The sequence below is a fragment of the Nannospalax galili genome, unplaced genomic scaffold (assembly GCF_000622305.1).
Source record: "Nannospalax galili isolate Female #2095 unplaced genomic scaffold, S.galili_v1.0 scaffold716, whole genome shotgun sequence".
In the NCBI taxonomy this organism is placed as follows: domain Eukaryota; kingdom Metazoa; phylum Chordata; class Mammalia; order Rodentia; family Spalacidae; genus Nannospalax; species Nannospalax galili.
Genome location: NW_008339517.1, coordinates 1,917,734 through 1,932,463, shown reverse-complemented (window position 1 = coordinate 1,932,463; position 14,730 = coordinate 1,917,734).

Sequence of the window (14,730 nt, the reverse complement as noted above, 5' to 3'; positions counted from 1 at the left end):
TATGAATTTGCAGAAAAAAATGGAAGTATGTCAAGATGTCTATAAAGAGTTTTAGGGATATGACTCAAGGAACAAAAATAAAAAATAGACAAATTGGATTACATCAAACTTAGAATCTTTTGCATAACAAAGGAAACAACTGAAAGAGCAAAGATGCCTACTGAGTGCAGCATGGAGCATATAGCATTTAACCCAGTAGGTCTCAGAGCCAGCAAGAGACTCTGGGTATGCAAAAGCTCCTGTTGATGAGGGATGCACTTAAAGAAGGAGACAAAATTGAAAGTTTGATTCTAAAACTGAAGCTGAATTGGGACATGTGTGTGAGGATCCCAGTCATGTCGTCTAGTTCAGACAGAAACATTTCTTCATACATTTACTTATCCCAAAGAGATATACTCCGTGTCGTCACAGCTTTTGGACTTTGCATTCTTTTGCTAAGGAATGGTATCACCTTTGGTTGCAATTCCAGTGCTGAGAACCAACTATACAAAAGCAGCTTTTCAAAATATATGTTGGGGCGGGGAGCTGGAGAGATGGCTCAGAGATTAAGAACACTGGTTGTTCTTGCAGAAGACCTGGGTTCGAGTCACAGCATCCACATGGCAGCTAACAGCTTCCCATAACTCCAGTTTCAGGGGATCTATCAGCCTCTTCTGTCCTCCGTGGGCATTGCATGACATGGGTGCACTTACCTACATGCAGGCAAAATGCGCATACACATAAAATAAAAATAATAAATAATTTTTTTTAAATGTTTGGGGAGCTGGAGAGATGGCTCAGTGGTTAAGAGCCTTCCAGAGGACCTGGGTTGGGTTCCCAGTACCCACATGAATGCTGACGACCATCCAAAACTGCAGTTCCAGGGGATCCAATGCTACCTTCTCTCCTCTGTGGGCATTACATGACACGTGTGCACTTACATACAGGTGGGCATTACACTTATACACATAAAATAAAAAAATATAATAAGAAAACAAAGACTTCCAGGCCTCTGGAAACTTTCTCATGTGAACTTGCAGCAATGGTGACAGCATGTACAAGACCCATGCTGACTTAATCAGACAACAACCCAGCATAGAACTGGAGAAATGGGCAGCAGGCCCTAACCTTAGCCAAGGAACTATGGCAACGGATTACTGTTAGATGAGGCAGAATTGATCTTCTTTAAGGGAGAGACTTTAGATAGGCTGATGAACTCATACCAAGAGGTATCTGGCTGCAAAAGCTTGAAAGGATAGGCCTTAACATATATTACAGAATACATGAAACCCAAACTGATGGGGGAGTTATGAGGACGTGTAGATGGGGGAAGGGGTCTAAATATGATTAAGATTTATTGTCTGAAATGCACAAAATCTCAATAAAGTATTTAAAAAGAAGTAAAATATTAAAATATTAAAAATTTAAAATATACATGTTTGGGTACTGAGGCTCAGGGATGAGGTATCTGAGTATCTACAGTCTCTAGCCTGTTGTCACAGAGTCTCCCATTGCACGCCAGGTCCATTGGCTACTTTATTTTCCTGAATCCTCTGCCCTGAAAAGAGGCTTGGTACAAACCACACCAACAGCTCTCCATGCTCTTGACTTCTTATAAAATGTGACTCAAGAGCTATAGATGCCATGTAGGACAGTGAGGTCAGGTATATTTATTTCCACCTTTCTCCTTTTAAGATTATCTGAGGCTAGCTGCTTCCTTGATCCAGAATTACTGATTTCAAAGGCATCTCTGTTGCATCACTATTTATCAAACATTCCATGCACTGAAATTGCCTAGGAAGCTTATGAAAATAGATTTCTAACTCTGCAGGTCTGGAGTTAGGCATGAGATTTCTTTTGTGTCGTCTTTGGCTTCCAGCTAAAGTCAATATTGTTAGTCTGTGGAATGTGTTTTGACCAACAAGACCTTACATGATCGTCTCCTGATTTCTTCACTTGTCATTTGCTCTCTGTCCCAAGGATTGTGAAAGTACTCATGTGAATGTTGCGGTATCTCTTGTAGTTTTCTATAGCATATTTAGGAATTTTAAACTACCCCCTGGAAGGAAATTCTGCTTCTCAGAGTAGCTGATTAGTACCTTCTCATTCACTTGTGGTTGACACACAGTAGGAATTTAATAAATAGTCGAGATTCATTTTTTTCTACTATAAAATTAGACTGTAGATGTGAAGCTTTTTCATATATTCTGGTATACAATGCATGCATGAATTTGTATATGTAAATGCATATGCACACACATAAAATTCTTTGAAGGAACAAGTGAGTTGGTGTAACAGTGAAAATATTAGTAGAGACTTTCAAGCTAAGTGACTCCTCTTGTTTTTCTTATGGTTTTCAATATATAGCACAGAAAACTGATATGGAGGTGAAGGAGGTAGTTGCATAACTGAATTGCTTAATTGAGAGAGAACCTGACATTTTCCTTAGGCATAGGAAACAAACAGCAGCGAGTCACACCAGCTGGCATCAGACCAGCAATTTGGAAAACAATATGACATTACAGAAAGTAGTCATTATAAAACTTTTGTACAGTATTCAAAAACAGCTGAACTATAACATATGCTATCTAAGGGAAATCCTTTTCCTTCAAAGTATGTCTTTAATTAATGCTAACATTTATAAAATTTGAAAATGCTAAACTCTCTGAAAAAGCATATGTACGTATTAAGTAAGCATAGGCATCCAGTTTCTTCTGTTTGCATGTGTCCACCAGTGACTTGGGTATGAGAGCTGAATTCACTTAGTGTCTTCACCAAAGTTTTATTATTTAACATAATCTACCATAGTTTTTAACAGATTCCGGGTACGAGTTGAATTTCATGCAGTTTCTCAGTTCGGATCTCATCTTTATCACAGAAGCACTAAGTGACTATGGGAAACCACAACTAATTTATGGAAAGTAGATTTAAAAGTTAGCATATTACAAAACACCTTTAATGATACAGTGTAGGCTGAAACAGAGACATTTTATCAATACATAATATGCATGAGATGTTCCATGACTACTACAATGAGAATTGTTGTCACAATAATACACAAAGAATATACGCTGATGTATATTCTTAACTTCTACCTCTTGCTTTGTTATTGATAAAGAAGACAAGAAGAAATAATCAAGGAATGAGTGATTTTACTGTCACCTTCAGAGTTGGTTTCACCCAGTTTTTCTAAGTACAATTTATTTTTAAGAGTAGCAAATGGAGCAGAGAGTTCAAACAGCTTCCGTGTATTCTTCCCCATACTGTGTAACTCTCCTACCCCTAACTTCCCACATCAGAGTGGTACATTTTTATTTACTTTTATTTTATTTTTTGTAGGAAGGTCATTCATTACGTGGGTTTATTATCTTTTTTGTACAATATGTACTCATTGAATTTTTGTAAATTTCATACAACACATATCAATCATATTTAGACCCTCTTCCCTCCCCTATCTGTAGCTTCCTCATAGCCCACCCACTGGATTTCATGCATTCTGTCACATATGTTAAGGCCAATTGAGTCAAGTTTGTGTCCCCAGATTTCTCTTGGTGTGAGTTCATCCACTGGAGCCTGGTCAGCTATCTAGCATCACTCCCTTAAGAAGACCAACTTTCTCTCACACAGCAGTGATCAGTTGCCAATATGTCCTTGGCCAAGGGTGACTCCAAATGGATCAAAGACCTCAAAGTTGTCTGTTTTTAAATCAGTGAAACTACACGGACTGACACATTATTATCCTCTTACATCCATGGTTTGCATTGCGGTCCATTCCTAGGATTGTATGCTCTATGAATTTGCACAGATTGAATGACATATATGACCATTATAACATCATGCAGAATAGTGCCTTGGCCCTAAAAATTATCTGTCTTCTGCTTGCATATGCTTCTGCCCCTCTTAATGCTACCAAACTACTGATCTGTCTCCTGCCTGCAAGCTCTTTCTTTCTTAGGTGTCATGTAATTTGAATCATAGAATAGTGGATTCTTAGATTTTTCTCATTTAGCGATATACATTAACTGCTCTATCCCATCTTTTTGTGCTTGGAGGTCTCATTTCTCTTTATTTAGTGAGGTGAATGATATCCCATTGTTTAGGTGTGCCACATTTGATCTATTCCCCAAATGAAGGACATGGAGCTTGCTTTGATGTTTGGACCATTATGAATAAAGATCCTGAAAACAATTGGGTTGGTTTTCCTGGGAATAATTTTCAACTTCTTTGGGCAAATGCCAAGGAATGTAGGACCTTGATCACACAGTCAGAATATATGCAGTTCTGTAAGAGACTGACAAAATCTCTTCTAAAATTTCTATGCTAATTTTCACGAACACCAACAATGAACAAGCATTCCTATTTCTGACATCCTCACCAGCATCTGATGGGATCAGGGCTTTTAACTGTCATTATGCCATGTGGGGGAAATCTCTTCCCTTGGTCATTTGCAAGTTTTAAAACATTTTCATTGATTCTTTGAGAATTTAATTGCAGTTTTAATGGCTAACATATTGAGCATCACTTCACGTGCATATTCTTTATTAATATATCTTATTGGGTAAGGTGTCTGCTCAGATTTTATGCTAATTTTCACTTTCTTTTATTGGTTGATAAGAGCTCTTTTCATATTCTGTATAATGTTCTTATCAGAAGAGAATTGTTTTACAATATTTGTCTTTTGTGACTGTTGCCATTCTCTTGCTAGTAACTTCCACAGAGAAGCGATTTTCATTTCAGTGAAGTCTAGGTTATCCGTTAGTTCTTTTAGAAGATGTCTTTGGTGCCAGATCTAAAAACTCCTGTGTTATCTTCTGTGTGTTTAATGGTTTCTTTTATTTTACATTTAGGTCGATGATCCATTTTAGCTAACTCTTGTGAAGGGTGAAAAGTATGTGTATAAGCCATGTTTTTGTACCCATTTTTAGAGCTATTAAATATGTACTCAAAAGAGGAGTGGGCAGCAACTTGGACTCACACATATTTTCTTAGATCAAAATAGAAATAACATTATTTCACCTCTAAGGAAAATGTTACGATATTCAGGACAGTAGCAGTGATCTCACTTTGTTAAGGAATGTTGAATACAAAGAAAACTTTAAAAGACAGAGGTCTTATAAGAGGGAAGGAATCTCATTAAATCCTTGTAGACCACACTGTCCAGTAGTGACAGTGTCCATCCCATGGTCTGGTCACTGTGCTTTTGTTTATAACTTTCTCTTTCTTCCTCTCTATCTCTATCTCTCTCTGTCTCTCTCAGTCTCTGTGTCTCTCTCACTCGATCTCACTCTTGCTTTCTGTGTTTGTATGTGCTTAACAGTGCCCACATGTGGAGGTCAAAGGGCTATCTCAGCTCCTGTTCCTTAAGTACTGTCTACCTTGGTATGAGATAAGTTTTCTCATTGGCCTGGACTTTCCATAGCTGGCTAGAGAGTCCTAGGAATCCTCTTGCCTCTGCATGTCTAGATTTGGGATTCAAATTGTGTGCTTCTAGTTCCAGCTTTTAAATCTGGGAATAAACTCAAGTCTTCATTGCTCACGAGGTAAGCAATCACTGAGTGCTGTCTCTCAAGTCCTAGTCATTGTGTTTTTACTAAATCCTTTGCAAACTCGTGTTATTTATGTCATCTTCAATAAAGCAGATCACTGTAGAAATTGCCATGGAGATCTATTTATAAATGGTGACGTGGTGATCTCATTCCTCTGGGCACTAGTGCTCACACTCCAGGAACCATAGACCTTAGATGGCCATACTCCCTTCATGGGTTAATATGAATATTCAAAATGTATATTAGGCACAATAAAAACTCAGAAATGAGGTTTTAAAGTTTTTAATTATCTTAATTCATGTGTGTGTGCATATACACCTGCCTGGGTGATTGCCACATATGTGCAAAAACCCAGGGAAGCCCATAGAGGGCATTGAGTCCCTTGGAGATGGAGTTACAAGCAAATGTGAACCACCTAATGTGGTTACTGGGAACAGAGCTTCAGTTCTCTGGAAGAGCATTTTAACCACCAAGCCACCTCTCTTGCCACCAGAAATGTGTTTTAAATAAGCAACAAAATATGTTTGTGACTTAAAATATTAAGCATTGTAAAGTTGAGATAACCTTCAATTAATTTTGCTAGTAGAGCTTGAGAGGATTATTGTGAAAATGACCAGTTGAAGACATATCTGAAGACAAACTCATAAAAATGTGAGGCAAGCAGGACAGAGCAGGAGGAGAGGAAATCCACAGCGTCCACTGGAATCATTTAGCTATTGGCTATAAGCTGCCCTCCAGTGTACAGAAAACCATAACATACTGACTAGTGAGTGGCTCACCAATCAAGAATCACAGACATGAGACACACTTTGCCGTGGCTGCACAGTGCAGACAGGGCATGGTGCATTCATTCATTCAAATGACCCTGGGCAGACACCAACAGCTCCTTGAGGGGACTATTTTTGCACCCTTGGTATTAATCACTTTTCCTATTGACCTTTTCCATGTGGACGTAGCCCCTCTCCATGACTCTGGTTAGTCACAATTCAGGGAGGAATTTGTTAAAGAAAGGTTTGATCAAAAAATTTCTCTAGTCCTTCAAAGTACATAAAGCCATGGCCTGTTTTTTAATATCATCTTTTTTAGTTTTAATTTTTATTTGTGTGTCTGTTCATGTGTGTGCACACGTTTCTGTGTGCATGCATGTGTGAATATGTGTCCCATGTGTGCTGGTGCCCAGAGAGGCCAGAAGAAGGTGTGAGATTTCTTAGATTGGAGTCACTCCTGACGTGGGTCCTGGGAAGCAACTCAGTTCTTCTGGAAGAACAATAAGAAAGTGCTCTAACCTCTGAGCCATCCATCCAGCCTCTCTGCCATCTATCTTTTTCCTTTTTCTTTGGTCTTTTTGAGACAGGGTCTCCTATAGCCACACCTATAGGAACTCACTATGAAGATCAGGCTAGCCTTGACAGCACAGAGATTCATCTGCCTTTACCTCCCCAGTGCTGGGAATAAAGGAGTGCACCACCACACCTGGCTTCTATCTTTCTAATTTACCCTCCAACCTGCCCTTATCCTAGACTTCCAGTTTTATTTGTGTGATGCCTTTTAAGATGAAATCCCAGATTTTCACTACAGAGTAGCTCAAGGTACTAAGATGCGGACTGTTTTCGGACTGCAGTTGCATCATCTGTCGATTTGTACTTAGATTGGGATTATGAATATCAGGAGAAGCTCTAATGGGTCAGTTGTGTGCAAAATACATTTCTCCCTCCCAAACAACACAGTGAATGCCACTTAAATGGTCTACTTTCTTTTACTGTGGGCCTTATAGTTTAATGTTACCATTTAACTTTCTGTGGAAATCTGACTAGACATTTTGGTAGGAGTAATTCTCATCTGAGATTATGAATCTCCAGAAACACAATTAGAAAGAGATATGAGCTCTGAGATCAGTGGGAGTGATTGTAAGGATGGTCACTCTTACTCTCAAATCTTATTTTATTTGTCACTTTCCACCCATTGAAACTACTCCCTTAAGATATCTTAAAAGATGTCATACATTCTGTGAGTGTTCTCTTCAAGGTGGTAATTCACGTGTTTTAAGGGTAACGTCACTGCATTTTTCAGGGTAGTGACATCTGGATGATGATAATCTCTTCATTAGTTTCAGTAAATCTAAATTTCTGGTTGTAGCTCAGTTAGTAGAACATGCCCAAAAGAAATCTGTGGGTTCAAACTTTAGCACCACATAAAATTAAGCATGGTAACACATACATGTAAACTTAGCATTTAGGAGGTAGAGGCAGGACTATCAGAAGTTTAAGGTAATCTTCATCTACATAGTAAGTTCACGGCCAGCCTGGACTATGTGAAACCATGCCTAAAATTAAAACAAACAACACCAACAAAATGCCACACACCCAAATAAACAACAATAAAACAAAAAAATCATAACAACAACAACAAACACAAGTTACCCAGGGTTCCTGTTTTTCTTCTTTTACCTTAAAGTTGGTTCTTTGATACAAAGCAAAGATTATAGTATCTCAGGTTGGAGGTCAATTGCCCTGTGATTCCTGCAGTAGTGTGTTTGCACTTGGGGGAAAAGAGAAACACATGCAGTATGTATCATTATGCATTTGGTGACTTGTGCTTCTTTGCGAAGAAGGAACCCAATGTAAGCAACTATATTTCCACCAAGTGGCTTGCTGGTCTATTGGAAAAATAGAGCTGTTAAATATGAGGAATACAGTGTGGACAGGTTGAATTACACAGTAGGGGTTAGAACAGACTTGATGAGATGGAACTATGCATTCAAACCTATGTCAGGATTCATTGACCAAAAAAAGGTTCATAACTACTCTACCTAAAAGTCTACTGCAAAAGCAGTAGGATGGTAAAGATAAGAGGTTATCTGCTCCATTTTAAAATTACATTATTCTCTCTCTCTCTCTCTCATGCATCTTCTCTCTCTCTCTCTCTCTCATGCATCAACATATAATTTGAGGTTTGCATGGTTTGTGCATCTTCTTTAGGCTTACTCATATGACTTCCACACAACCTTAACTTGGTCTTACAGTCTTGCTCTACAGTGGTCCTTAAAAGACTTGTGACATCTAGTCATTCAGACAAAACTGAGCAAAAGAGATGTATCAAAGACCATCCTATCCTTCTGTTAGAAACAGAAGAAGCTGAGATAGTCAATCATATCAGCCCATGAAATACTTTGAACGGATATTTCGTTTCAACTTTTTTTAGAACTGAATTTTATGCAGGTGTTGAAACCTTTCCTGGGGAACAGCATAGAACTGACTTCATGAAAGACTATCCTCTGTGATGATTGAGCTCGATTGTTATTTATTTAGATCTGGAATCAACTAAAAGACAACACTTCTGGGTAGGTCTGTGAGAGCATTTTCAATCAGGATTAGCTAAAGGGTGAAGACCCTTCCCTAGAGTGTGTGACACCTTCTGATGCTGGCCCAGATATAAAGAGATCTGAGGAAAAATCAGTGCTATTTGCTTGCCTGCCTTTGTTTCTTGCTGGTGAGTGGATCTGTCCTATTATTGTTGTTGCTGCTGCTGCTGACATTCTTTGCTGACATTAGACTCTAACGTCACTAGGTTTCAGAACAAACTGAAGGGTAGGCACTGTCCAGGAATCTTCCAGGCTGTTAGCAACACATTGGAACTCTTGAGACATTCAGCTTTATGGACTGAGAAACTTTTGGGACTTAGGTTCTCCAGTATAGAAGTCTTTTGTTGGACGATCCTGCCCCTTTAGGTTGAAAACTCTTCTGGAAAATCCCCTTTATAATACCACATACACAACTCTGCTGATTCTGCTCTTCTGCAGAACCTTGCCTAATGCATCCTGCAATTGCTTATTGGTTCAGCAGATGGGGAAGCCATTTGTGGGGGAGGTGATGGTGGTGGCAGATGTCCCAGTTCTGACCCTGAGTGGAGGTTTGTGAAAATAAGCTGAGGAGATTGAGAAACATTAAGGAGAGTGAGGCTAGAATTTGATGATTTATTTGGGTGTAATGCTTATTGAAGATTTATTTTATAAAAGTCCGGAGAGCTTGGGCATTATTTCATCTCTGGAGAGAACAGGGTAATTCTTTATTTGGCACACTAAAAGGAAAATGCAGATGGTTCTCACACCTGGTATTTAAAAGATCATTCTTTATAATTATCATGCAATGGATATTCCTTAATAATATTCTTGATAATTGGTACAGTATTGTTGCATTAGGCTTTGAAATGGTGATTTTTAGCTTCAAATATACTAAGCCACAGATTCAGCTGCTTTAATTTTTTTTTACCCTTCTGGAAGTTAATAATGCTCCTGAAAAGGCAATTAAACTGGAAAAATAAAGCTTCATTTTGAAGAATAAGCAGCTTGCAACCTGGCTTAACGCTGAGATGGCACTAATAACACAGCACTTATGATCTAAGGGAGAAAATGAAAAGTCTTTATTATTTCCTCAAATGATGGAACAACCAGGGCCTAAAGACACACTATCATCATTTATTGCATTAGATAACGTGCATTTTGGTAAATGAAATGCTTACTTCTGAGCATTATACTCTCCACTTTAGTGATTTGGCTAAATAGTTAATTTGATCTCCAGACATAAAGAACACTAATGTCATTTCAGGATTCAGAAGCCAAGTGGAAAGGTGAGAGGAAAAGAGACCCAAGCACAGTCAGTGCAGCAGCCTCCACTCAGAGACACAGATGCATGAATACTGATTTAACCCAAAGAAAACAATCTTCGCTTTTCGAGACAGACTTACTATAGATAGAGTAACTTGTTTTGCTAATTCCAGCATGGCTTTTGACAGTGCTGGGCATGAGAAGAACAAGTTATTTCAATAAAACAGAGCCATAACTTGGCTTTTACCTGGGGGACTTAAATCTTGCTTGCTGGGGCTGGAGAGATGGCTCAGAGCTTAAGGGCACTGGCTGCTCTTGCAGTGGACCTGGATTTGATTCCGAGCATCCACATGACGACACAAACCATCAGTAACTCCAGCTCCAGGGGATCAGTGACACCCTCTTTTTACCTCCATGGGTGTTACACGGCATGGGTGCACCTACCTACATGCAGGTGTTACACTCATACACATAAAACTAATAAACAAAATATTTTAAATCTTGTTTGTCTAATGGTCTCAAGGAATTAGGTCTGCTTTTGTAATTGGCATCCTGACTGAGTCTGTCAAAGACAGTCCTTATCACCCAGAAATAAGCATATCTTTGCTTAATGTAACCTTTGAATTGTAAATTCTCACGCTAAAGAAAAGCTCCATATTTAAATCAAAAACTGTTTTAAATGATTCATTGTTAATAAAATGCTTAGAAACCTCAAGATTTTAAAGCTTCCCATGGTTGTAATGAGAGGGTCACACTGCTTATGTTTTGATGGTGGCCAGAAGATGTTTGAATCATTATAGTGTGTCCCTAACTACCATAAAGTCCTTCACATCATGTGGCACTACATTAAGTGCAGACAAATAATATGTAATTATAGTTTTCTCTCTGGGAAAAGATTAAAACTGTCCTTAACAGATAGGAAGGGATCTGTTCCTTGTTCTGTTTTCTCTTTCCTTTCTCCACAGACTTCCAGAAGTTTGTTCCTCTCTACAGTCCCTATCCAGCTCCAAGTGTTTTCTGAAAGCCTCCCCTCTTTCCACAAATGACTTTAGAAAAAATATCTTTATCAAAATTTTGGTTTCTCAGAAGAACTAGATTTAGTCTTGATTTTTCCTTCAAGGAAGGCATGTTTTTACTTTTCTGAGGAAGTTTACCTGCTTTATCTATTTTTTTAAAGGTGGCATTAGAACATTTTACAAAGCTGTTGAGAAGACTGGAAGAGTGAATGCGGAGATACCTGAAGGAGTCCAAAAGAGGAAGACGACTTTCAGCACAAACACTGAGCCAGGAACAGACTAAACACTACAAATTATAACTTACTGCTGTCTCATGTTTAGGAAGCCTACTGTAGTTTCTAGAATTTAACTCCTATCAATAAAGATGAGAACCTATAAAAAAAGACCGAATGTGAGCCTGGTGGGAAATAATTATGAAGAACTATATTGAAAAAATAATGTCTTCATAACTATATAATTAGATAAAATGTCTGTACATGGATGGGCACTGCATAATTATTCTCATATTTTGCTATTATTAAATAGGAACAAATTTTACAAGCATCTGACAATAAGTACATGAACAAGAATAAGTTCTTGTATATACCCATGTAATAGTCTAAATTTGAGCTGTCTCCCCAAAGGCCATGTATTAAAGGCATGGTCCACAGCTTATTTCTGTATTGGGACATAACAGAACTTTTGGACAGTAGAGCTCTGATGGAGAAAGTTAGGTCATGTTGCATGCCCTAGGGAACACCGGGACCCCCCTGCCACCTCCTCCTTTCTCTCTCTTCATCTTACTTTCTCATCTCTCTCTCATTTCTGTCTGCTGGCAAGTAGCTTCACACCATTACTCTCCTCCTACTATGATCCATCATGTGATGCCCCTTCCACAGTCCCAGAAGCAATGGGCCAACTGGCCAAGAACTAAAACCTCTGCAACAAGGAGTCAAAATAAATATTTCTCCAAGTTGAGTATTTCAGATATTTGTTCTTGTGATGTAAGCTATTCACATGATGGACTCTTATACATTCTGTATTATTTGTCTTTAAGATGAATTAAAAGACTTTTGAAATATATATGAAGAGGAAAATAATCAGAAAGTTACATTGGCTAACAGGAATTTTTACAGATAAAATTATGTCATGTGCATTGATTCCTAAATTATTGGCAAACACAAAAGAAATACAAAGCAAGCAAGCACAATGTTTTGAGAGGCAGAAAAAGTAAATATTTCATGGAGTTAAGCCCTAGGCAAGCAGGGTCTTTAGCATTCTTTAGTAGCTATCAGTTGTCACATAAATGCCCTTTAATTTGCCTTATGTTTACAGAGATTCCTAAACTCAGGAAGGACACAGGTGTCTTTTCTTTCTTTCTTCTCAACCCAGGTGCCTGAGTGTTGAAACCAGATAATAGAAATTACGATGGTGATAGCAACGGTTCATGTTATATAGAATTTATTGAACACTAACTGTGAAATAAATTCCATGGCACTGCAACATGAATTCTCACAGTAGCCATTTAAAGTGGGAATAAGATGCAATGCCTGTTTCATCAAAGGAGAAACGGAAAAGGTAGAGGTGAAATATTTTAGGTAGGGGAAAAATCCAAATAGCTTGATTTCAAGTTTCATGTATTTGCCACTGTCAAATCAGAGTTTGTTACAGCCACAGGGGCCATCTCGAGCATCCCATCTATCACCTCACACCTATTAGGAGGATGCTACTGTCTAAAGTATCATTTAGACACATTGCCTTACTAATTTAAGACTTCACTAAGAAGGCATTCGCTGTGTTTCCTCCTCGGGTGCCTGGTTATATGAGATTACTTTTTCACCTGAGATAAACCAGTGACTACTCTTTGAGAGCACGATCATTTACCATGCTGTAACCCCAAATTCTTTGCATGGATCTTCCTTGATTAAATGAATGCAACCTTAATCTTTTCAACAAAGATTGCACTACATGCTTGTGAAGGACTCTGTGGTCTGGGAACTGTGAATGAGTACCCTCATTTCATACTCTTTGCTTTACACAGTAAATAAACCCAGATAACAACAGACCATGACTCAGGCTCCTAGACATTTCCAAACCAATGGGTACTTTGAGAAATTTGTTCAAGCTTCCAAAATGAACCAAAAATGCCTAGTGACACATTGCACACTTTCAAGTTCTTAGGCTAAAAGCACCAGCCAGTGAGGCACATATAATCTAATAGGCTGCTGAAAAATTAGAAAAGGTAAATATGGAGCTTCTGAGGTTGTCCCACACTCCTACCATGAACACACAGCTTTAGCAAGGTAATTCCCCTATATCTAAGTTACTTGTTGGATATAACTTCAAGTAGAACAGTAGGAAATTAATAGACTCAGCTTTGCTCAAAAGGCAGGGAGGAGCACTCGTGTGGAGGGCTTGAACCTTTCCCCAGGTTTGAAAAGGATAGTGCAATTGTTTTATGTTCCTCATCTTATTTGGGGCTGACTTCTGATAGAGTGGACCACTGACCTGGCCAGTGTGTGACTCCTGCCATTGTTCCTGCTTCAACCTGTCAGGATGCTCACTTCAGACTCCAAAAGAATCGTCAGCAGAAAAAAAGTGCGGTTTGAAAGAAATAGAAGATTGATTGAAGACATTTAAGAGGTGACAGGTAAGAAAATAATCTACTCATGGCTTAACCTGCAACCCCAATTATATATAATGTGCCTTAATGAGGAAAGATGGAACAATTGAAAAAAAAACTGCCAACAACAATCTTTTGCCCAGACTGGTGACCTTTTTAGCATGCTTGAAAGATGATTATTCTTATTGTCTTAGCAAATCAAATGGAACACACTGTTTTTAATTGAGGCTTGCGTTCAATCCCATCATTTAGGTGATTATTGCCTATTTGAAAATGTATTCAGGAGCATTACCAAATCACCTTATTTTTCCTTTATTTCCTTAGTTAGCTTTATAAATACAAGTGGCTTAATATCTTGCAAGAATAAATGTGCCTTCAAGAGTTTTAAAACTGTGGTTTATTGAAATACAACATATGTGACTTGTAAAGGGCAAATTTAAAATGTTAAATTTTTGTTCAGTGATTTTCCTGTTGGCAGATAATCAACTTTTCTAATGCAGCAATTCGTGTTACCACTGAAATGAAGAAATCTGCAGTTCCCAGGGAGGATTTCTTTATTTTCTATATTTTATTTTACTTTATTTTACTTTTTGAGACGGGGTCTCCCTGTAGTCCCAGATGGTCTGGAACTTGCTCTGTAGACCAGACTGGCCTTGATCTCACAGAGTTTCCACCTGTCTCTGCCTGTATTAAAGGTGTGTAACACCATGCCCAGCCAGATAACTTCATATTTTAAAAGACATAAAAAATTCAAGTTGTTAAGTTCCTGTACATAATGCAGTGCACTTAGTGTTAGGTTGATGTTGATGTGGAAAATATAAAAATTGCCTTTTTAGGATTCTTCTGTGCGTAAACATTTTAAAGGCCATGATGCATTTTGTTCTTTTTCATTTGGATGGATGCATAATTCAGATTTCTGGGTGCATAGCAGTATGAGCGTGCATTTGAACAAATGCCCTGCCTCCTTTGTAAATATTAGAAAAT